Below are 24,638 nucleotides of genomic sequence, written 5' to 3' on the forward strand. Positions count from 1 at the left end.
CTTTTTTCCCTGTATCTCCGGTTTGGCTCTAGTGACCAGTGTCTGGGCTGGAGAGCAGGAGGGTGAACATCAGCCAGGCCCTTGGTCAGCTCCTGCCTCCCCAGGGCCCACCCAGCCTGTGGCCTAGAGCTTCATGCAACTACCCTTACTTCTCTCGTGGCTGGTGGTAGGATTTCAAAGCCACTTTTAAATCCCTTAACACAAGAAGGAAGCTGGTGCAATAAAGGATGTGGTGGAGATAAGGACAGGTGGACACTCGCTCCTAAAAGAAGCAGTAGCCAGCCCGCCTGTGGGGTGCTGCTGCTGCTGCTAAGTTGCTCAGTCGTGTCCAGCTCTGTGCGACCCCATAGATGGCAGCCCACCAGACTCCTCCGTCCCTGGGATTCTCCAGGCAAGAACACTGGAGTGGGTTGCCATTTCCTTCTCCAATACCTGTGGGGTGTTTCTGGATATTTTAGTATTTTCAGAGGAAACTGGAACAGCTAGTTTTTGTTGTGAAATTTAATGAATTTTTAAATGTTGTCTTGTGAAGGTGAAAGTGTTAGTCGCTCAGTCGTGTCTGACTCTTTGCAACCCCATGGTCTGTAGCCTACCAGGCTCCTCTGCCCTAGGAATTCCCCAGGCAAGAATGCTGGAGTGGGTAGCCAGGCCGTCCTCCAAGGGATCTTCCTGACCCGGGAATCGAACTCTTGTCTCCTGCATTGCAGGCAAATTCTTTACTGTCTGAGCCACCAGGGAAGCTCCTAAATGTTGCCTTGAATTCCTTTAAAGAAATATAGGACAAATTTTACAATGGGATCCGGCTCCTGCTGAGAGTTCCAAACCTCTGGATTACTGGAGGGTGTGCAGGCAAAGACCCGGATCATTGTATTTTACGATAAGTCCCACCAGGCCCTCCGCATACTCTCTGTTGGGTGAGTGCAGTCATAGTCTTGGGAGACTGGGAGTCATAAGGCTAAGGGTTGATGGAGGGGACTCTCCCATGAGAAAAGGTGTGATGAGAAAGGACCAGGGATACTTGCTCATAGAACAGAATCCCGGAATCTCTTCCAGGAGCTGGCCCCAGGCTGTGCTGTGTATCACCCCAAACTGCAGAGCAGTGAAGAGGTAACCGGACCCACCCCATAAGGAGGAGGGACCCAGTGTAAGAGGCAGGGTTCTCCAGGGAGACAGGGGCAAGGATGTATAGATACATATGTGCATGTGTATGTGTGTGTGAATATTTATGTAACATTTATAAGTACATATATTTGTGCATATAGGAAAGACTACACATACACGTGTATAAATACAGAGATATATGATTTATTTTAAGGAATTGGGTCATGAGTTGTGGGGCTGGTAAATGTGAAATCCGTAGAGCAGGCCTGCAGGTTGTAAATTCAGGCAGGATTTCTGTGTTACAGTTTTGAGGCAGAACTTATGTCTAGAGAGTCCCCATTTCTACTCCTAAGTCCTTCAACTGATTGGATGAGGTCCATCCACATCATGGGGCTTCCCTGGTGGGTCAGACGGTAAAGAATCCACCTACAATGCAAAAGACCCAAGTTCGATCCCTGGGTTGGGAAGATCCTCTGGAGAAGGGAATGGCAACCCACTCCAGTATTCTTGCCTGGAGAATTCCTTGGACAAAGGAAGCTGGTGGGCTACAGTTCATGGGGTCGCAAAAAGTTGGACACGACTGGGTGACTAACACACACATCATCGAGGATAATATCCTCTAAGTTCACCACATCTACTTAATACCTCTCCAGCAGCACCAAAATAGACTTTGATTCAATGTCTGAGTACAGCAGCCCAGACAAGTTGACGTATAAAACTGATCATCACACTCAGGGTTCCTGGTGTGGGAGACTGGGGAGCATGAGGGTAGCTGGATATTTCCAGAATTATGGTCTGTAAGCACGGAGCACAGGCCACACACACTTCATAACATGGTGTTTGAATGCTGTGTGTTGTGCTCAGTCACTCAGTCGTGTCCCACTCTTTTGTGATCGCATGGACTATAGCCCACCACACTCCTCTGCCCATTGAATTTTCCAGGCAAGAATACTGGAGTGGGTTGCCATTTCCAGAGGATCTTCCTGACCCAGGAATCGAACTTGCATCTCTTGCATCTCCTGTTTTGGCAGGAGGATTCTTTACCACTGCACCATGTGGAAAGCCCTTGAATGCAGTAGGTCACATCTAATCCCAGCCAAAGGAGGAGCAATCTTGCAGGGAATAAAGTTAAAGCTTCAAATCTGCTCACATGCAAGGGTCCTATCCTTCCAACATACTATACCTCCTTCTGTGTTGGTAACACTGAATTCTTGTTCTTGGTTGTCACTTACTATATGAGCTCCAGATTCCTCAATACCTGACTTGCTTCAGTCGGCTCTACTACTATTTCTGTGTGCCCTCCAGCCGGCCTCTCTGTCTTTCTGAGCCTCAGTTGCTCCATTTGTAAGTTGAACAAAGGAATCCTAACCTTCTTCTGGAATCCTTCTCAAGGATAAGAGGCTGTGCAATTGTGAACATATATAAAGTTGAAATGCTTTCTCCTAGTTTCTGCTCCTCAAAAATGTTTTAATATTAGTATTTATTAGCTAAAAACGTAGCACCAACTTCCTGTACTCGATAAAACAGGTCATTTAAAGTGTGAGAATGTATAATTCCCCATCTCCAAGGAGCATAAAGAGCTATTTTCATTTCAAACAGCTAGCTTTCCAAATGCCTCATATCTGAAATGCAGGGAACATCATCTAGCCATGTCTGTGGTACTCAGAGCCCCTCACTGGGCGTTGTGGGGGCTGGCCTGGGCTGAGGGTCTCACAGCCTGCTTCTCAGCCTGCTCCTTATGGCAGCAGTGAGGCGTGTGTCAGCATTCCATTTTTCCAGGTGAGGGAACCGAAGCACAGAGAGGTTAGGTTTCACTTACTCCAGGTCACATAAGCAGCAGAGTTGAGATTCAAACTCTCTGGGGTACTGCTCTGTTAGCTGGAGTCTGAAGGCAGAGAGGAAGCCTGGAGCCTTAAGGAGAGTATTTGCTGATGGCAGCAGGCAACTTACCAGGGAGATTCAGGTCCTGAGTCTTCCCTGCTGAGAAGATGAAATCCTCTTCTGCCTCTCAGGGAGCCACCTCAGGGCCACTCTGGATGATTGTGTAGGGAGGGTGTGTACTGCCCAAGGCTCTTGATCCTCAGCAAGGGAAGGCTGTTGTCTACAGAGGCCCAGAGAGGAGCCTTGTTTCCCCACTCACAGGTCATCCTGTAGGGCTGGGGCCCTGGCCAGCCTGCATGGAATTCTTCCCATACTTTGTACATGTCCCTCCCTCACATCATTTAACATGCTCATCCCTGGTCCTTTCTGCACATTTGAGTCTTGCTGATTTCATGGGCCGTCTGCTTGGTTCAAATCCTTCCAACCTTCGGGCTCACTCTGCAGCTACACTTTGTTTATTCTTTCATCTACACACATGTATGAATTGTTTACTATAGAACTGTGCTAGGAGTTAGGGATATGGGTAAATTCAGAGGTGAGTGAGAAAGAGGCCTCTCCATAGGAAGTTCAAATTCGTGGAGGGACATGAGTATCAGAAAATGGTCATGGTGATAACAAATTTGTATTGCTTGTTCATTATGGACTGGGCATGATTTAAGTGCTTGACTTTCATTAATTCATTTGAACCTTGCAGTGATCCTGGAAATGTTGATATGACCATGTCCCCATTATTTATTAGATTGAACCATGTGAGGTTGCTGTAATGATTGCTGTAGGTCAGGATAGCCCTAAACCAGCTGTTTAATAAGGTTCAGTCTAAGAGACATGTGGTAACACACCCAACGCGCTCCACAGTCAGTGATGGAGCCAAGGTCTGGACCAGGAGCCCACATGTGTGGGCGTCACTTGCCTAGTGACGAGCTGCCTGGATGTTCCTGCTCAGAGGAGAGGCTCTGTGTGGAGCATGGGGATGGCTCCACTAAGGTACCCCTGTGCTGGAAACAGCGTCTGACATTTTGAATGAACCTACGTTCCAGGCATAAGGGCAGAACCTCTGTATCTGCACACCTCCTGCATCACAGCCGCTGATCCGGGGCTGTGCTCTCAGGACGGACTCCTTAAAAAATGTTTGCTTGAGGAGTGCTTTTACTGCCGGTGTGTCTAAGTTTCCTGAGAGAGGAACGTATGGAAAAGAGGAGCACAGGGTGTGACGAAACTCCCTTGAAGAGCAGGAATAGAGACGCAGACACAGAGAACAGGTTTGAGGATACGGGGGTGGTGGAGGGGAGGGTGGGGTGAGTTGGGAGAGTAGCACTCACACATACACACTCCCGCGTGTAAACTGGAAGCTAGGGGGAAGCGGCTGCCAGCACGGGGGCTCAGCTGAGTGCTCTGCGATGACCTGGTGGGGTGGGATGGGGGCAGTGAGAGGGGGCTTCTCCCGGGAGGGCATATATGCATACCTACAGCTGATTCACATCGTTGTGCGGCCAAAACGGACACAACATTGTCAATCAGTTATGCTCACATCGTTGTGCGGCCAAAACGGACACAACATTGTCAATCAGTTATGTTCCAGTTAAAAGCTAAGCCAGCCTCTGTGACCACCTGGAGCCAGGGCGTTGGGAGGGAGGTGGAGGGGGGTTTCAGGAGGCAAGGATGCAAGAATACCTGTGTCTGGTTCATGGTGATGCATGGCAGAGGCCATCACAATATTGTAACATAGTTATCCTCAGGTTAAAATAAATTACATTTATTACTTTATTAGTTAAATTTATAAATAAATAAAATAAACCCCCAATTAAATAAATTTTTAAAATAAATGAAAAGATAATAAATTGGAAAAAAGTCAAATAAACTTAAAATAAAGAAGAGTACAGGGTGGAAAATAAAAATTCAGGCTTTAGAAAGAATGAGAGAAAAAAATTTGAGAAGTAACCCAAATAGCTAAAAGTTTCTCTGAATCAATAGTAATGAATAATAACTGATGATAAATGTTATAATAATCTAAACTGAAAGGTTTTGATAGGTGAGGATTAGATGTTTAGAGTATAAAAATCAAGGGAATGTGATTTGTGAAGGAATACAATTTTTTAGCATCTTGAAAGATGCCCCTGAATGATGTAAAGGTCTGAAGGCAAAAGTCTCAGAAGGTGCTTAGGGTCTGAAGTGTATATTAGAGCCAAAAAAATTATCTTAAAAAAAAAAAAAGAGAGATGAATACAGATTAGAGCAAGAGAATCAAGATTTAAATATATTTCCATGGAATAATTTTGGGGCAGTAACCCCTTTATTCACACCTGGTGGCTGTTTTCACCAAACAGAACACTCTTACATGCATATAATGGAGAATCCATTGGTGATATATAGGTACGCTCATTCTAACATAACCTACACCTGCTAATTATGCAGTGGTTTGTCTTGGTAACGGGATTTTATACTTCTGCCTTCTAGCCTAGTCCTACTTTTCTTGCCAGCTGTGGAAACACAAAGGAATGACTGAAACTTCCTGTAAAATTTATGAGATGGTCTTATTTTTATGATAAAAGACTTACCCTTCAACACACCCTCTGGTAAATTTTACATTTTCCTCAAATTAGGTTAAATCACAGCAGAAAACTAAAAAGCATGTTGTTATTCTCTTTAAATTCGATTCTAAGCAAGTTCACTGAGGTTTATGAAGTCCCCAGTGATGGTCTATATTATCCAGACTTTGAAATATCCCATGTGTGGTCAAAATGCGGCCAAGTATGTGGTTCTCAAATGCAGGTGGGGTGGGTTGCCCTTCCCCTTACACACTTCTGGTTGTCACAGCCACAGGAGTGGAGGCAGCTGGTGGAATCTAGTAGGTTGGGCCTGGGATGCTTGTAAACGTCATGTGATGGACAGGAACATTGCCCACAACAATTAGTTAGCCAGCCCAAATGCCACAGTGCCAGGGTGGAGAAGCCCATCTGTCCTGTGCAGTTCACTTCAGTTCAGTCGCTCAGTCATGTCTGACTCTTTGCGACCCCATGTACCGCAGCACGCCAGGCCTCCTTGTCCATCACCAACTCCTGGAGTTCACACAAACTCATGTCCATCAAGTCAGTGATGCCATCCAGCCATCTCATCCTCTGTCGTCCCCTTCTCTTCCTGCCCCCAATCCCTCCCAGCATCAGGGTCTTTTCCAATGAGTCATCTCTTCGCATGAGGTGGCCAGAGTATTAGAGTTTCAGCTTTAGCATCAGTCCTTCCAATGAACACCCAGGACTGATCTCCTTTAGGATGGACTGGTTGGATCTCCTTGCAGTCCAAGGGACTCTCAAGAGTCTGCTCCAACACCACAGTTCAAAAGCATCAATTCTTTGGCACTCAGCTTTCTTCACAGTCCAACTCTCACATCCATACATGACCACAGGAAAAACCATAGCCTTGACTAGATGAACCTTTATTGGCAAAGTAATATCTCTGCTTTTTAATATGCTATCTAGGTTAGTCATAACTTTCCTTCCAAGGAGTAAGCGTCTTTTAATTTCATGGCTGCAATCACCATCTGCAGTGATTTTGGAGCCCCCAAAAATAAAGTCTGACACTGTTTCCCTATCTATTTCCCATGAAGCGATGGGACCGGATGCCATGATCTTAGTTTTCTGAATGTTGAGCTTTAAGCCAACTTTTTCACTCTCCTCTTTCACTTTCATCAAGAGGCTCTTTAGTTCTTCACTTTCTGCCATAAGGGTGGGTCATCTGCATATCTGAGGTTATTGATATTTCTCCCGGCAATCTTGATTCAAGCTTGTGCTTCCTCCAACCCAGTGTTTCTCATGATGTACTCTGCATATAAGTTAAGTAAGCAGGGTGACAATACACAGCCTTGACGGACTCCTTTTCCTATTTGGAACCAGTCTGTTGTTCCATGTCCAGTTCTAACTGTTGCTTCCTGACCTGCATATAGGTTTCTCAAGAGGCAGGTCAGGTGGTCTGGTATTCCCATCTCTTGAAGAATTTTCCACAGTTTATTGTGATCCACAGAGTCAAAGGCTTTGGCATAGTCAATAAAGCAAAAGTAGATGTTTTTGTGGAACTCTCTTGCTTTTCTGATGATCCAGTGGATGTTGGCACAATGATCTCTGGTTCCTCTGCCTTTTCTAAAACCAGCTTGAACATCTGGAAGTTCACAGTTCACGTACTGCTGAAACCTGGCTTGGAGAATTTTGAGCATTACTTTACTAGCATGTGAGATGAGTGCAATTGTGCGGGAGTTTAAGCATTCTTTGGCATTGACTTTCTTTGGAATGAAAACTGACCTTTTCTAGTCCTGTGGCCACTGCTGAGTTTTCCAAATTTGATGGCACATTAAGTGCAGCACTTTCACAGCATCATCTTTCAGGATTTGAAAGAGCTCAACTGGAATTCCATCACCTCCACTAGCTTTGTTCGTAGTGATGCTTCCTAAGGCCCACTTGACTTCACATTCCAGGATGTCTGGCTCCAGGTGTGTGATCACACCATCATGATTATCTGGGTCATGAAGATCTTTTTTGTACAGTTCTTCTGTGTATTCTTGCCACCTCTTCTTAATATCTTCTGCTTCTGTTAGGTCCATACCATTTCTTTCCTTTATCGAGCCCATCTTTGCAGGAAATGTTTGCTTGGTATCTGTAATTTTCTTGAAGAGATCTCTAGTCTTTCTTATTCTGTTGTTTTCCTCTATGTCTGTCCTAGACCATTGCAAAAGAAAGTGCTCTGATGGGCGATGTAAATATATGAGGACTTCAGCATTGAATGGAGGGAGGAATATGTAGAAAAAGGTTAACTCACTTACGCAAGCTGAAACTCGCTTGCTTTTTCCACGCGTGCATGTGTACTCTGTGACTCAGTCGTGTCTCCTTGCGACCCCACGAACTGTGGTCGGTGAGGCTCCTCTGTCCGTGCGATTCTCCAGGCAAGAATACTGGAGAGGGTTGCCCTGTCCTCCTCCAGGGGACTTTTCCAACCCAGGGGTCAAACCTGCATCTCCTGCTTGACAGGAAGATTTTTTACCACTGGGCCACCTGGGAAGCTGATAATTGTACATCAGCATGCAAAAAAAAGATCACTTCCTTTTTATAAACTAAAAAATATAACTCACTTGTTTGAAATCATGTTAGACTTTTGGCCCCATTTTTTGATCTCAAGAGTTTCACCTCTATTCTTGGAATGCTATTCTTAGAACTCATGAACAAGAGATGAACCGGGACTAGGAAGTTTTAAAGTATACATATATTTTTGCTGAGTAAATGTCTTACCCTTTAGATCTTCATAAAATTCCTAGGAGCCTTTCTGAACAATCCAGTCTGTTTTCTGGACAAGAGGCCTTTGGGAGCAGTTTCCACCTTTTGTTTAAACCTCTCTCTCCATTTTTTTTCAGACGGCACTGTCTAGCCTCTAAGAACACACTTTCTTACATGTCTGCTCTGGCTTGAGTGCCTTGTTTTCTGTGCACAGAGAGACATGCCTACTGGAAGCATCTTTTTCCTCTCCCAATAGGTGAGGCTTATAAGCTGCAGGGTTCTTAGTCATGGTGTGTGAGTGTTGAACTTCACCTTGACGGCCGTGCTTTGCTTTCTGAATGGTGATCAAGGATCGTGTGGACATGCCCTTGTGCGGGCCCCTACCACTAGGTTTCTAGCTGCAGTTCTCCCAAGGCCTGCAGCCGGATGCACGAGTGCAAAGGACACGACCACTGCCCTGCGTCTGGTGCCTGCCTCTGGTGGCCTTGCCCTTCACCATCTTGTCTGTGCTGAGCATGTTTGGACCAGTGAGCTGGCCCTGGTCAATAGGAGAAGGTGTGGGACCATCGACCAAGCCATCCTTCCTGCTGGTTTTTGGACACTTGAATCTGGGATGACCATCACACCGTCTTTCTTTACATTTAATTTTTTATTAGAGCATAACTGATTTACAGTGCTGTGTTAGTCTCAGATATACACCCAAATGAGTCAGTTATATGTATAGATCTATCTATTCTTTTTCAGATTCTTTTGCCCATTAAAACTTCTGCCTGTTAAAAACTTAAGCTCGTTTGATGCATGTGTATGCATAGATGGATGTGGATTTTTTTTTTTACCAGAATAAGCAGCATAGTGTTATTCAGCTTATTTTACTTAAAATACAGTAATCATTAATTCATATCCTTGTGTAGTTTGGGTGACATTTATTTTGAAACAACAGATTCTTTATTAATGTCAATTTTTTAAGCTCTAGCAATGGGTAGGTTCTATTGTAATGAAACCTAATACAGTAGGTTGATTTCATTAATTACTCCAAATCTTCGCCTTTGCCTGCAACTACACAATCTTCATGCAACTTTCTACTAGTTACCGTATCTATACCTAGACTCCTTGTGAAAATTCAGCCTTATAGAGTTATCATTTATATACAGTAAAAGTCACCCATTTAAAAATGAATAGGCCGTTACAGAGTACAGTGTTCCCTGTACGCTGCAGTTCAGTTCAGCTCAGTTGCTCAGTTGTGTCTGACTCTGCGACTCCATGGACTGCAGCATGCCAGGCTTCCCTGTCCATCACCAACTCCTGGAGCTTGCAAAAACTCACATCCATTGAGTTGGTGATGCCATCCAACAATCTCATCCTCTGTCATCTCCTTCTCCTCCTGCCTTCAATCCTTCCCAGCATCAGAGTCTTTTCAAATGAGTCAGTTCTTCTCATCAGGTGGCCAAAGTATTAGAATTTCAGCTTCAGCATCAGTCCTTCCAATGAATATTCAGGACTGATCTCCTTTAGTATGGACTGGTTGGATTTCCTTGCAGTCCAAGGGACTCTCAAGAGTCTTCTTCAACACCACAGTTCAAAAGCATCAATTCTTTGGTGCTCAGCTTTCTTTATAGTCCAGTTTCACATCCATTCATGACTACTGGAAAAACCATAGCCTTGACTGGATGGACCTTTGTTAGCAAAGTAATGTTTCTGCTTTTTAATATGCTGTCTAGGTTGGTCATAACTTTTCTTTCAAGAAGCATGTCTTTTAATTTCATGGCTGAAATTACCATCTGCAGGGATTTTGGAGCCCAAAATAAAGTCTGTCACTGTTTCCATTGTTTCCCCATCTATTTGCCATGAAGTGATGGGACCAGATGCCATGATCTTCGTTTTCTGAATGTTGAGCTTTAAGCCAGCTTTTTGACTCTCCTCTTTCACTTTCATCAAGAGGCTCTTTAGTTCTTCTTCACTTTCTGCCATAAGGATGGTGTCATCTACATATCTAAGATTACTGATATTTCTCCCAGCAATCTTGATTCCAGCTTGTGCTTCATCCAGCTCAGCATTTCTCATTATATACTCTGCATATAAGTTAAATATATGGGGCAACATACAGCCTTGACGAATATACAGGATTACAATATACAGCCTTGACGAATATACAGGATGACAATATACAGCCTTGACATACTCCTTTCTTGTTGATTATCTCTAGTGGTGTGTATAGTTTAATCCCAACTCACTAATTTATCCCTCCCTCCACTTTCCCCTTTGGTAGCCATAAATTTGTTTCTGTGAGTCTTTTTCTTTTGTCTAAATAATTCACTTGTATTATTTTGTTAGATTCCACATGTAAATGATACATGATGTTTGTCTTTCTGGCTCACTTACTTTGTGTAGTATAATCATCTCTAGCTGCATCCATGTTGCTGCAAATGGCATTGTTTCATTCTTTTTCATGTTTAGGTAATATTCCATTGTATGTATGTACCACATCTTCTTTACCTGTTTGTCTGGTGGTGTACATTCAGGTTGCTTCCCACTCCCTTTTTGATAGATACCTGTAACGGTCTTTCTTTCTGGCAACATGATCTAGCTGTTAGTCTGTGTTTGTGTGTTTTCCGATGATTCCCTCCTGGTTTACCAAGAATCTCCAAGCGCTCGGTCCTCATTGCAATCTGATTTTTGCCCCTGTATCAGTTGTGTCACTTGGAGGAAGCCTTTTCATTGACACTTGACCAGATTCTAGCGTGCCTCTTGAGCTTGCGACAGATCTCCTACTGGGACACTTCCTAAACACTTCAAATGTATTATTTCTTTAGAATTTAGGAGGAATATGTGTTTATTCTAGATAAATATTGGACAATACTTAGGTAATATAAAGGTTGGAAATTGCTTATAATTTTATACTACTGCCTGTTAAAAATTTAGGCACATTGTTTTATGCATGTCTGTGCACAGATGGATGTGGTGTGTTTTTTTTTTTTTTTTACCAGAATAAAGAGCATAGTATTATTCAGTTTATTTTACTTAAAGTATAGTAATCATTAATTCATATCCTTATGTAGTTTGGGTGACATTTAATTTGAAGCAACAGATTATTTATTAATGGCAAATTTTTAAGCTCTGGCAGTGGGTAGGTTCTATTATAATCAAACCTAACACAGTAGGTTGATTTCATTAATTACTCCCATTCTTCACCCTTGCTTGCATCTACAAAATCTTCCATGCAACTTTCCACTTGCCACTCTAATGGGAAGCCCTGTCTATACCTAGACTCCTTTTGAAAAATCAGCTTTATAAAGTTATCATTTATATACAATGAAATTCACTCATTTAAAAATGTATAGTCTTATCAGTGTGTTTAATGTACACAGTTGTATAACTCCCACCACAATCAAGATACAGAACTTTCCTATCGCTGAAATATACTCCGCCCCTTTGCAATCACTTTCCTTTGCATTGGTGACATTTTTAATGGCTGCTTACTGTTAACACGTAGCTGGCACACACACATACATTCCTTTACAGTTGCTTTTTTCTGTGTTTACACCTGTCTCATCTACCATTTTGATAGGCCCTTAGATGTATGTGCACACCTCTGGTGGCTTATCTCAGAGGATAAAATCTTAGACATGGAAATGATTAGTAAAAGGCCTTTTGATACGTGTTGCCAACAACCTCCAAAACATGTTTGCCACTTACTTCATTTTCTTATTCTGAATTGCCTGACACTTCTAACCTTCATCTTTCTTTTTTTCCCCCAATCTTCCTTTCAATGAGGTTTCTTTAAACTCTCAGTATTAAGGGTGTTATGTTAGAGAAGTAGCAACTATAACAATTTGAAAAGTATTTTAATTGGGAATGATTGCTGAATTTTATCAGTTGCCTTTGGGGTATCTGTCTGTGTTATCATATCATTTCTATCACTTGGTTTATCCACCTGAGGGATCATGTTCGTGAGTCATCCTTGCCTTCCTTGCCCTTTGGGTTTCCAAGGCTTCTCCTCCTTTGGGAGGGTATAGGCCTCCTATGAGTGAGAAGGGAGGTGCAGCGATGCTCTAGGCGTGGGGACTTACGGAAGAGGGCCCACGCACTGCATCCTTGCTCAGCTGGCTGTTCTCAAAGCTCATGGTCCCCAAGTTCATTGATGGCACCTGGAGTGTGTTTCCTGATAAGGATCTACGGCCTGAATGCTGTGGATAGAAGGAGGATGACTTCATTCCAAGAGGCATTTCTTGGGACTTTCTTACTCACTTTCTCACTGGAGCCTTATACTTGAGAGATGCTGGTGACACATTTTAGCACTTTCTCAAATTCTAGTTACACTGCACCACTTTCTCAGGAAGCTAGGTTAATGACCAATTTTGCTATCTTCTTTTAGCTCCAAGGAGATCATTTATGGGACTGGGACTTACCTGTAGTTCAAATGGTAAAGAATCTGCCTGCGAGGCAGGAGATCAGGATTCGATCCCTGGATTGGGACGTTCCTCTGGAGAAGGGCATGGCAACCCACTCCAGTATTCTTGCCTAGAGAATTCCGTGGACGGAAAAGCCTGGAGGGCTACAGTCTGTGGGGTTGCACAGAGTCAGATACGACTAACACACATGCCTTCAGGTTTATGCTAGAAACGTGGGACCAGAGCCTGGTGTTGGTGTTATTATGATAATGATGATGTATCATTCATTGTTGATTTGATTTTGCTGCTTTTCTTTTTTTGTTGTTGTTATTCATCTATTTTTTATTGAAGTGTAATTGATTTACTTTATTTTTTAATATAAATTTATTTTAATTGGAGGTTAATTACTTTACAATATTGTATTGGTTTACTTTAAAGTAATGCTCAAAATTCTCCAAGACAGGTTTCAGCAATACGTGAACTGTGAACTTCCAGATGTTCAAGCTGGTTTTAGAAAAGGCAGAGGAACCAGAGATCAAATTGCCAACATCCGCTGGATCATGGAAAAAGCAAGAGAGTTCCAGAAAAACATCTATTTCTGCTTTATTGACTATGCCAAAGCCTTTGACTGTGTGGATCACAATCAACTGTCGAAAATTCTGAAAGCGATGAGAATACCAGACCACCTGACCGGCCTCTTGAGAAACCTATATGCAGGTCAGGAAGCAACAGTTAGAACTGGACATGGAACAATAGACTGGTTCCAAATAGGAAAAGGAGTACATCAAGGCTGTATATTGTCATTCTGCTTATTTAACTTATATGCAGAGTACATCATGAGAAACACTGGGCTGGAGGAAGCACAAGCTGGAATCAAGATTGCTGGGAGAAATATCAATAACCTCAGATATGCAGATGACACCACCCTTATGGCAGAAAGTGAAGAGGAACTAAAAAGCCTCTTGATGAAAGTGAAAGAGGAGAGTGAAAAAGTTGGCTTAAAGCTCAACATTCAGAAAACGAAGATCATGGCATCTGGTCCCATCACTTCATGGCAAATAGATGGGGAAACAGTGGAAACAGTGTCAGACTTTATTTTTTGGGGCTCCAAAATTACTGCAGATGGTGATTGCAGCCATGAAATTAAAAGACGCTTACTCCTTGGAAGGAAAGTTATGACTAACCTAGATAGCATATTAAAAAGCAGAGATATTACTTTGCCAATAAAGGTCCATCTAGTCAAGGCTATGGTTTTTCCAGTGGTCATGTATGGATGTGAGAGTTGGACTGTGAAGAAAGCTGAGTGCCAAAGAATTGATGCTTTTGAACTGTGGTATTGGAGAAGACTCTTGAGAGTCCCTTGGACTGCAAGGAGATCCAACCAGTCCATTCTAAAGGAAACCAGTCCTGGATGTTTGTTGGAAGGACTGATGCTAAAGCTGAAACTCAAATACTTGGGCTACCTCATGCGAAGAGTTGACTCATTGGAAAAGACCCTGATGCTGGGAGGGATTGAAGGCAGGAGGAGAAGGGAACGACAGAGGATGAGATGGCTGGATGGCATCACCGACTTGATGCACATGAGTTTGGATGAACTCCAGGAGTTGGTGATGGACAGGGAGACCTGGTGTGTTGCGATTCATGGGGTGGCAAAGAGCCGGACACGACTGATTGACTGAACTGAACTGAATTGATTTACAGTGTTGTATTAATTGATTTTATTCATTTTCATCACTGATTAGGAGAATGATTTTATAAGCCTATATGTATGTGTGGGACAGCCCAGTACACTTGGATAAAGTTATAAGGAAAAAAAAATACTGTGTTTCTTGTGCAGTCTCAAACATGTATGGGATAATGCAAAAGCCTTTTAAAACTCTTTCTGTTGTAAGTTTTTAGAATTCACTGATATGGAGATAAAATTGTAATATATCTGAATGGGGGCTTCCCAGGTGGCACAGCGGTTAAAAATCCATCTTCCAATGCAGAAGACACAAGAGATGTGGGTTTGATCCCTGGGGTTGGGGAGATTCTCCTAGAGTAGCAAATGGCAACCCACTGTAGTGTTCTTGTCTGAAAAATTCCATGCACAGAAGAGCCTGGGGGGCCACATTCCATGGGGTCACTGAGCTGGACACAACTGAGCGACTGAGCACACACACCATATATCTGAATAGAGCCATTAGTACATGACGATGAATGTGCTATCATGCTAATCCATACTGGCACTATCTGAAACGGTTTAATTTCAGTTCAATTTAAAAGCGATGATTTCAATTATTTCAATCACTATCTGAGGCTGGATATAATTTTGTGAAAACTAGATTTAAATATTACATGATTTGCCTTCTTAAAAGTATAAAAAGAATAAAATTGATGACAGGATTTAGAACTTTCTGTAAACTAGTCTGTGTGCAGTTCTGAATTTTAATCTGAGTTCATAGTAGAAATTTGGTGTCCATGGTTGGCATATGCCCAGAGATTTCAGTAGTTCCAGGCATCTTCATAAATCTATGAAAATGTACATGGGAAATCTTGTGAGTGCATGCAGTGAACTTTTAGACACGTGTTCCTTTGTGGTGAAAAAAATATCATTTGAAACCTATGTTTAAACAGTTAAACACAGGAAGCAAAAACCACTGTGATGTAATGAAAAGCAAATCTGAGTGTTTGGAACATCTTCAGCACATCCCAGGCAGTAGAAGTTATCAAACAAGGCGTGATCTGAGGACAGTCTCTGTGGATGTGGGGGAAATAGCTGAATGTGACAGTGAACACAGGTTTCAACAGTCAGCTTCACTAAAGCCCGTTATTTGCCGTAGTCCTCAGGGAGTTTGATCACACTTCTGATAATGCTTGTGACTCTGTGTTTCAGAACTGCTCTAAAGGTGAGAAACCATTCACAAAGTACTCATTTTAACCCACAAGCTTTAAGTGGTGTCATAATGGATAGATCGCCTCATTCAGAGAAATACTGAGAAGTGTATATTTTGATTGAAGTATAAGCAGCAACTGTTTCAAGTTTCTTAAGGTGGTAATCTCACATAATGTCATCCTCCCCAGTGTGATAGTGTGGGAGCTGAAGTTTGAACACCTCCTTTTCTACCTTCAATGAATATATTGCTGTAAAGAGGTGTATAAATTACAGTTAAAATTGGTTGAATCGGTTTAGATCTATTAGAGGATCTCACCGTGTGAAAGAATCCATTTGGGAAAGACTTTATGGACTGACGCGTCATCTCCTAGTTTATAATGTTTCTGTGTGGATTTCTCAAACTTGTTTAAAATGTGCATTTGTGGTTAACCACTCTGACATCTCTGCATATAAGTTAAATAAGCAGGGTGACAGTATACAGCCTTGATGGATTCCTTTTCCTATTTGGAACCAATCTGTTATTCCATGTCCAGTTCTAAGTGTTGCTTCCTGACCTGCATATAGGTTTCTCAAGAGGCAGGTCAGGTGGTCTGGTATTCCCATCTCTTTCAGAATTTTCCACAGTTTCCACACAGTCAAAGGCTTTGGCATAGTCAATAAAGCAGAAATGCTTATTTAACTTATATGCAGATTACATCATGAGAAACGCTGGGCTGGAGGAAGCACAAGCTGGAATCAAGATTGCCGGGAGAAATATCAATAACCTCAGCTATGCAGATGACACCACCCTTATGGCAGAAAGTGAAGAGGAACTCAAAAGCCTCTTGATGAAAGGGAAAGAGGAGAGTGAAAAAGTTGGCTTAAAGCTCAACATTCAGAAAACGAAGATCATGGCATCTGGTCCCATCACTTCATGGGAAATAGATAGGGAAACAGTGGAAACAGTGTCAGACTTTATTTTTGGGGGCTCCAAAATCATTGCAGATGGTGATTTCAGCCATGAAATTAAAAGACGCTTACTCCTTGGAAGGAAAGTTATCACCAACCTAGATAGCATATTGAAAAGCAGAGACATTACTTTGCCAACAAAGGATCGTCTAGTCAAGGCTATGGTTTTTCCAGTGGTCATGTATGGATGTGAGAGTTGGACTGTGAAGAAAGCTGAGCACCGAAGAATTGATGCTTTTGAACTGTGGTGTTGGAGCAGACTCTTGAGAGTCCCTTGGACTGCAAGGAGATCCAACCAGTCCATTCTGAAGGAGATCAGCCCTGGGATTTCTTTGGAAGGAATGATGCTAAAGCTGAAACTTCAGTACTTTGGCCACCTCATGCGAAGAGTTGACTCATTGGAAAAGACCCTGATGTTGGGAGGGATTGGGGTCAGGAGGAGAAGGGGACGACAGAGGATGAGATGGCTGGATGGCATCACTGACTCGATGGATGTGAGTCTGAGTGAACTCCGGGAGTTGGTGATGGACAGCGAGGCCTGGCGTGCTGCGGTTCATGGGATCGCAGAGTCGGACATGACTGAGCGACTGAACTGAACTGAACTGAACTCTGACATCGTGACGTGACTTACCCTTGTAAAGTGAAAGCGAAACTGAACATGAAGTTAGCAGTTTAGGAGAGGGAACAGATTCCTCCCTATGTATTTTATTTTTGTCTGATTTTTTATTTTTTCAAGATTACATGTAACTTTAAAGTCACTCAGTTGTGCAGAACTCATCGTTCAAACAGTAGCCCTCTCCACTCCATTCCCGGACCCCGGAGCAGCTGCGTCCAGCTTTTGGAGCTCTTTCTTCTGTTTTACCTCTATATTTCCAAAAATCAAGTTTGTACTCCCATTTCTTTTTTTAAATGCCACTGAGGTGGAGTTGATTTTCAACATTGTGCTTATATCAAACAGAACCGAAGTGACTTAGCATGCATGCACACACGCATATATATATCAGATCATGCCTTCTTTTCAAAATATCCTTTTCTGTTATGGCTTATCACAGGATGTTGAATATAGTTCCCTATGCTATACAGTAGGACCTTGTTGTTTATCCATCCTATACATAACAGTTTGCATCTGCTAATCCCAAACTCCCAGTCCTGCCCTTCCCCACTCTGCTCCCCACTGGCAACCACAACTCTCCTCTCTGTGTCTGTGTGTCTATTTCTGTGCATTGATGGGTTTGTTTGTGTCATATTCTAGATTCTACATGTAAGTGATATCGTATGGTATTTGTCTTTCTCTAACTTACTTCGTTTAATATGATCATGTCTAGGTCTATGTATGTTGCTGCAAATGGCATTATTTCATTTTTTTATGGCTGAATAGTATTCCTTTGTGTGTGTGTGTGTGTGTGTATACCACATCTTTATCCATTCATCTTTCGGTGTACACTCCCATCTCTTGATGTAGTTTTTAGTTTGGGGTATTATCTACTGAGGGATTCCCTGGTGGTCCAGTGGCTAAGATTCTGAGCTCCCAATGCAGGGGGCCTGGGTTCGATCCCTGGTCAGGGAACTAGATCCCACATGCTGCAGCTAAGACCCAGCGCAACCAAATAAATATATATTTGCGCTTCCCTGGTAGCTTAGACCGTAAAGAATCTGCCTGCAATGCAGGAGACCCAAGTCTGATCTCTGAGGTGGAAAGATCTTCTGGAGAAGGAAATGACAACCCACTCCAGTATTCATGCCTGGAGAATCCGCGGACAGAGGAGCCTAGAGGGCTACCATCCATAGGGTCACAAAGAGCTGGACATGACTGAGTGACTAACACCTTCACTTTCATTATCTATATTGATGTTCTCCTTTGGAAAATAAGGATTTAGCTCTTTCCTTCACCCCAAGTCAGACACTTCTCCTACTACAGGTGTGTCATGATGTTTCTGAGAGCCAGCATTTAGCCCTATAATATTTGATTATGTAAGTGTGATAGGATATTAAATTCTATTTCACCCAAGTTGCTAGGTAGCAAAAGACAGAAAATTCTACTTCAGCTGTAAGACTGAAATGAGTGTCTGCAGACCAGCTGTGCAGGGCAGTGAAGAATAAAATGTTTCCAGGGGATGCTGCAGTGAGAAAGTAAAGATCCAATTAAATGGGAGGATAAAGCCCAAGTTTGGTGGGGTCTGGACTTCCCTGTGGCTCAGATGGTATAAAATCTGCCCTCAATGTGGGAGATCTGGGTTCAATCCCTGGCTCAGAAAAATCCCCTGGAGAAGTGAATGGCAACCCATTTCAGTATTCTTGCCTGGAAAATCCCATGGACAGAGGAGCCTGGTGGCCTACAGTCCATGGGGTTGTAAGGAGTTGGACACCACTGGCCGAGTTTCACTTTGATGGGGTTAAGACTGCATAGGTGTGTTCTGTGAATATTTGGGGCTCCAAGAGGTGGGCAGGCCTGGAGCTCTTGTTACTCCTGCCAAGAAGATGCCCTTGGGTGTGTGAGATAGGGTGAAAGCATAAAGGATTTGATGGAGGGAGCCTGGGTGATCTGGTTGTTTTTTGGATTTCAGCCATTTCCTTGTTCTCTACCTACCAACATCTTTCATTCATAACCATTGTCCCCCATCCTGAGTCATTTGGGAGCTCATGATACAATCCTCTTGGAGAAGGTTTCCTCACTGCTGAAACATTTCCTCTGGTCTGCTCATTTCGGTTCTTCTCCCGCTTTCAAAATTTAATTGTTGTTCTTCTCTTCTTTTGTTTTGTTTGCCTTAAATCTTTTTCTCCTGTTATGATTTGTGGGATTTTGAGCCAGAGTGGTGATTAGAAAACCTATGTGTTCTATAGGCAGTATTAGCTAGAATCTCAAAATTTATTCAAACCTAAAGGTGTGTGAAGGCAGTCCATTGTGTGAGAAGGCAAATATGTAATTACTTAACTCTTTTGAGAAAACAGAAATATTTGAACATTTGTACTTTTCTCTTTTGTTCTGTCCTTGACCTTGAGCTGGCTGTTTCGTCCTTCCCGAAGGTTGGAGGGAAGCTGAATGATTGTATCCTGAGTGGGCAGCCACGCTCTTCAGTGAAGACAGTGCCATCCTAAACAGTGGTCACCATGAAGTAATATCACATGTTATTCTGGTACAAATTCAGCTATACAAATTCAACAGAAGTAGAACTTACAAAAGATGTCCCTTTTCCCCATGGGGTTCCATGTATGCCCTCCTTCAAAGATTTTTTAAAACACAAAACAAAATGAAACCTAAAAGAATCAATTCTTGGCTTTTGTGCTTTCAAGGAAATAAGTGCAAGACATTTATAGATGAATTAAGAGATTCTTCAAGGGTCATTTTGTCTGGGCTTAATTTTTGTTTTAAAATATCATCTTAGGCCTTATTTGTCTACTGTAATCATCTTAGTTTACTGCTCAGAACCAAAAGTTTGAATGTTTCCTTGTCCTGAGGCTGTATGGTATTATGAAAGAAGTTGAGTCTTGTAATTCATACAACCTTGGGTTCAAGTTCTAGTTATACCCTAGTGGACAGATGATACAGATTTCCTGAATCTTTGATTTACTTGCCTCTGAAGAAAGCTGAGCCCTGAAGAATTGATGCTTTTGAACTGTGGTGTTGGAGAAGACTCTTGAGAGTCCCTTGGACTGCAAGGAGATCCAACCAGTCCATCCTAAAGGAGATCAACCCTGGGTGTTCTTTGGAAGGAATGATGCTAAAGCTGAAACTCCAATACTTTGGCCACCTCGTGCGAAGAGTTGACTCATTGGAAAAGACTCTGATGCTGGGAGGGATTGGGGTCAGGAGGAAAAGGGGACGACAGAGGATGAGATGGCTGGATGGCATCACCGACTTGATGGATGTGAGTCTTGAGTGAACTCCTGGAGATGGTTATGGGCAGGGAGGCCTGGTGTGCTGCAATTCATGGGGTGGCAAAGAGCTGGGCGCGACTGAGCGACTGAACTGAACTGAACTGAGGGCGTCATTGGTGGCTCAGATGGTAAAGAATCCACCTGCAATGTGGGAGACCTGGGTTTGATCCCTGGGTTGGAAAGATCCCCTGGAGGAGGCCAAGGCAACCCACTCCAGTATTCTTGCCTGGAGAATCCCCATGGACAGAGGAGCCTGGCGGGCTACAGTCCATGGGGTCACAAAGAGTTGAAAACGACTGAGTGACTAAGCACAGCACAGCATAGCACAGGTTGATTACAGTTGGATCTTCCTGACTCAGGGACTGAACCCAGGTTTCCCACATTGCAAGCAGATTCTTTACCATCTGGGCCACCAGGGAAGCCTCTGATTACAGTTATAAGCTGCTTAAGCACTGTGAAGTGCTACAAAAATAGTAGATTCTTAAAAGATTAATTTGTTGGACCTATAGCTGAAAGATCACTTATTATTTTTCATGGATCATGTATCTCATTATTTTCAGGATTTTGATGTAGGCCCAAGAATATTAGTTCATATTTGTTACTTCATATCATTCTAAAATTTTATAGGTGTTGATTTGTTTAATTCTCAGAAACACTCTGAGTTAGTTACAGTTTATCATCCTTATTTGTTTCAATGAACAACTTTTAAAATAGTCATTATTTATTTATTTGGCAGGACTGGGTAGGTCTTAGTTGCAGCATACAGGATTTTTTTTTTTAGTTGCAACATGCAAATTCTTGGTTGCAGCACATGAAATCTAATTTCCCAACCAGGGATCAAACCCAGGTCCCTTGCATTGGGAGCATGGAGTCTTAGCCACCGGTCCACCAGGGAAGTCCATGTCATCCTTACTTTAGAGATAAGTAAAATGAAGTCCAGAGAGGTTATATAACTTACCCAAGGTCACTACACTGCTAAGATTAGAGGTAGAATTTGAATGCAAAATAATCATAGCATTTCCCAGGGTGATTTAAGGGAAAAGATGAGCTCTACCTTTTTCTTATGGAAACTGTGGAAAATTTGTACTTCTCATGTTAGCTTAATGGAAAACTTATAAGAAAGTTCTTCTGGGAAGAATTTGAAATACATAGCTTGCATTCTGGGTTTATAAATTAAGGAAAACTAACTCAAATCTAGTTTAGTCAAAGGAGGGATTTATGGGAACTCAAAGAGTGGCTCAGACAGTAAAGAATCTGCCTGCAATGCAGGAGATCTGGGTTTGTTCCTTGGGTCGGGAAGATTCCCTGGAGAAGGGAATGACAACCCACTTCAGTATTCCTGCCTGGAGAATCCCATGGACGAGGAACCTGGCAGACTACAGTCCATGGGGTTCCAAAAAGTTGGATACGACTGAGTGACTATCGCTTTCACTTTGGAAGCATGGTTAGCCCAGCAAACTGTAGGAAGGGCAGCAGTGCAGCTGCTCAGGAGCTGCTGGCACCAGGGAACCGGGGCCCACCTGAACTGACCTCCATGCTTCCTTTATATGCACACTGACAGTTATGTTTCTGTCTGTAGACAGTAATCCTGTTCAGTGCAAAAATCAGTGCTGTTGGAGACCCAGGTTTAACATTTGTAAGCCTTTAGGCATGTGAGAGGACTGGTTTTTCTTTCTAGGTTCGGTTTAAAAAATCCCAGGAAGGAATTTGAAGAGTTAACAGTAGCCTGAGGGTCAGGGCATGAAGAAGGTAGCTTTTCCTGAGGCATCCTTATAGACTTGGTGTTATGGAGGCAGGTGAGTGAGTTAGGCGTGCTTTTGGCTGCAGGGGACATAGCAATATAAACTAATGGAGGCTCAGCACTTATTCACTGTTGCAGCACAAATCTGGACTTAGGGTTGAACCTTTATTTCAAAGACAGCATTAGTGGCCTTCTGTCTTCTCATTCTGTCTTTCCTATATGGGCTTTTCATGTTCTTGCTTGTTTTCTCTCCTTCATAAGATTGCTGCCAACAAGGTCCAAGGTTCATGTACGTATTCAAGACAAGAAGAGAAGTGTTTGCGTTGTTAGCGGAGTTGCTTCTTCTCCTATCTCTTTCACCTCCTTGGTTAAATTTATTCCTAAACATTTTATTCTTTTTGATATTATTGTAAATGGGATCGCTTTCTTAATTTCTTTCTCAGATAGCTTGTTTTCAGTGTATAGAAACACAACTGATTTCTATATGTTGTATTTGCATCCTGCAACTTGACTGAGTTTATTAATTTTAACCAATATTTAGTGGTGTCTCCAGGGTTTTCTATATATGAGATCATGTATTCGATAGCCAAGACACAATTGTACTTCTTCCTTTCTGAAATGAATACATTTTTATTTATTTTTCTTGCCTAATTGTTCTGTCTAGGACTTTCTCTACCATATTGAATAGAAACAAAGAGAGCAGGTACCCTGAGATCAAGTTTTGATCTTAAAGGAAAAGCTTTGAGCTTTTCACCATTGAGTATGATGTTAGATGTGGGCCTATTATTACATTTCTTTTATTAAGTTGTGGTACAATCCCTTTTTATCTAATTAATTGAGAATTTTTTACTACAAAATGATGCTCAATTTTGCCAAATACTTTCTCTGCAGTGATTGCGATTATGTGATTTTTATCCTTCACTTTGTTAATGTATTGTATCAACATTTATTCATTTGTATATGTTGAACCATCCTTGCATTCCAGGGATAAATCCCATTTGATTATGATATGTGATCTTTTGATGTGCTGCTGAAAAGACATTATTAATTAGCTAAAGTAATAGTCACTCCCACCTTTCCATGCTACCCAGACAGGGGTCCATACAGAGTTATTCTGGATTCCCCCTTGTAACTTAAAGGGGAGGAGTCCCTAATGTCCTGCAAATGAAGGAACAGGATGTCCTCAAATTCCCTGCAGCAGGAACCCACTTATGTGGCACCTACCTTGACTCCCAAATGGAACAGTACATCTACAAGAGGAAGCATGGTGGCATCTCCATCATGAATCTGAAGAGAACCTGGGAGGAACTTCTGTTAGCAGCTTGTGCCATTTTTGCCAATGAAAATCCAGCTGGTGACCGTGTCATATCCTCCAGGATGCTGCTGCTACTGGAGCTACTCCTTTTGCTGGCTGCTTCATCCCTGGAACCTTCACTACCCAGATTCAGACAGCCTACCAGGAGCCAAGGCTTCTGGTAGTTACTGATCCCAGGGCTGCCCACCAGCCTCTCACAGAAACCTCCCTGTTAGCCTGCCTACCTACTACTGTGTAACTCCGACTTTCCTCGGCACTCCCTGGACATTGCCATCCCATGCAACAACAAGGGAACGCCCTCAGGGGGGCTGATGTGGGTGGATGCTCGCCTGGGAAGTTCTGCACATGTGTGGCACCATGTTTCATGAACACCCATGGGAGGTCATGCCTGATCTCTGCTTCTACAGAGATCCTGAAGAGACTGAAAGGGAAGAGCAGGCGGCAGCTGAGAAGGCAGTGACCGATGAGGAATTTCAGGGTTAATGCACTGCTCCAGCTCTGAGGTGTACTCAAACGGAGGTAGCAGATTGGTCTTTAGCCATGCAGCGCTCTCTGTGCCTGAAGAAAGCAATGTTGAAAGGAAAAAAAAAAAAATGAGAAGGCACAAAGAAAGAAAAAGCTATCACATACTCATAGTTTGGAAGAATTAATATTGTTAAAATGTCCATACTGCCCAGAGTGATTTGCAGATTCAACTCAACCTCTATCAAAATTCTAATTGCATTTTTCACAGAAATAGGAAAATGGTCTTAAGATTTATACAGAACCACAAAAATACCCCACATAGCTAAAGCAATCTTGATTAAGAACAAAGCTGGATGTATCATATGTCCTGATTTCAAACTGTATTAGAGGTCTGTAGTAATCAAGATAGTATGGTATTGTCACAAAAACAGACAGATAGATCAGTGAAACAGAATCAAGACCCCAGATATATACCCTTGCAGATACAGTCAACTGACTTTGAACAAAATTATCAGGAGTACACAATATGAAAAGTAATAATCTCTTCAATAAGTAGTGTTGGAAAGCTGAATATCCACAGGTAAAAAAATAAAATTGGACCTTCATCTCACACGATACACAAAAGTCAACTCAAAATGGATTAAAAGACTTAAAATGTAGGCTCTGAATCTATAAAACTCTTGGAAGAAAACATTGGGGAATATCTCCTTGACATTGGTCTTGGCAGTGATTTGTTTGGATGTAACACCCAAAACACAGACAACAGAAGCAAAAATAAACAAGTGTTTCTACA

General features: G+C 42.4%; 1 protein-coding gene and 1 pseudogene across 2 annotated transcripts in view; both read left to right on the plus strand.

The window, feature by feature from the left end:
* The window catches only part of LOC102281766 (small ribosomal subunit protein uS2-like), a 68,424-nt pseudogene extending 44,447 nt beyond the window's left edge, over positions 1-23,977 (plus strand).
* Positions 1-24,638, plus strand: part of LOC138983920 (CD99 antigen-like) — a 211,582-nt gene that overhangs the window by 63,035 nt on the left and 123,909 nt on the right. The gene's annotated exons all lie outside the window — the stretch shown is intronic.

The sequence above is a fragment of the Bos mutus genome, chromosome 22 (assembly GCF_027580195.1).
Source record: "Bos mutus isolate GX-2022 chromosome 22, NWIPB_WYAK_1.1, whole genome shotgun sequence".
NCBI lineage: Eukaryota > Metazoa > Chordata > Mammalia > Artiodactyla > Bovidae > Bos > Bos mutus.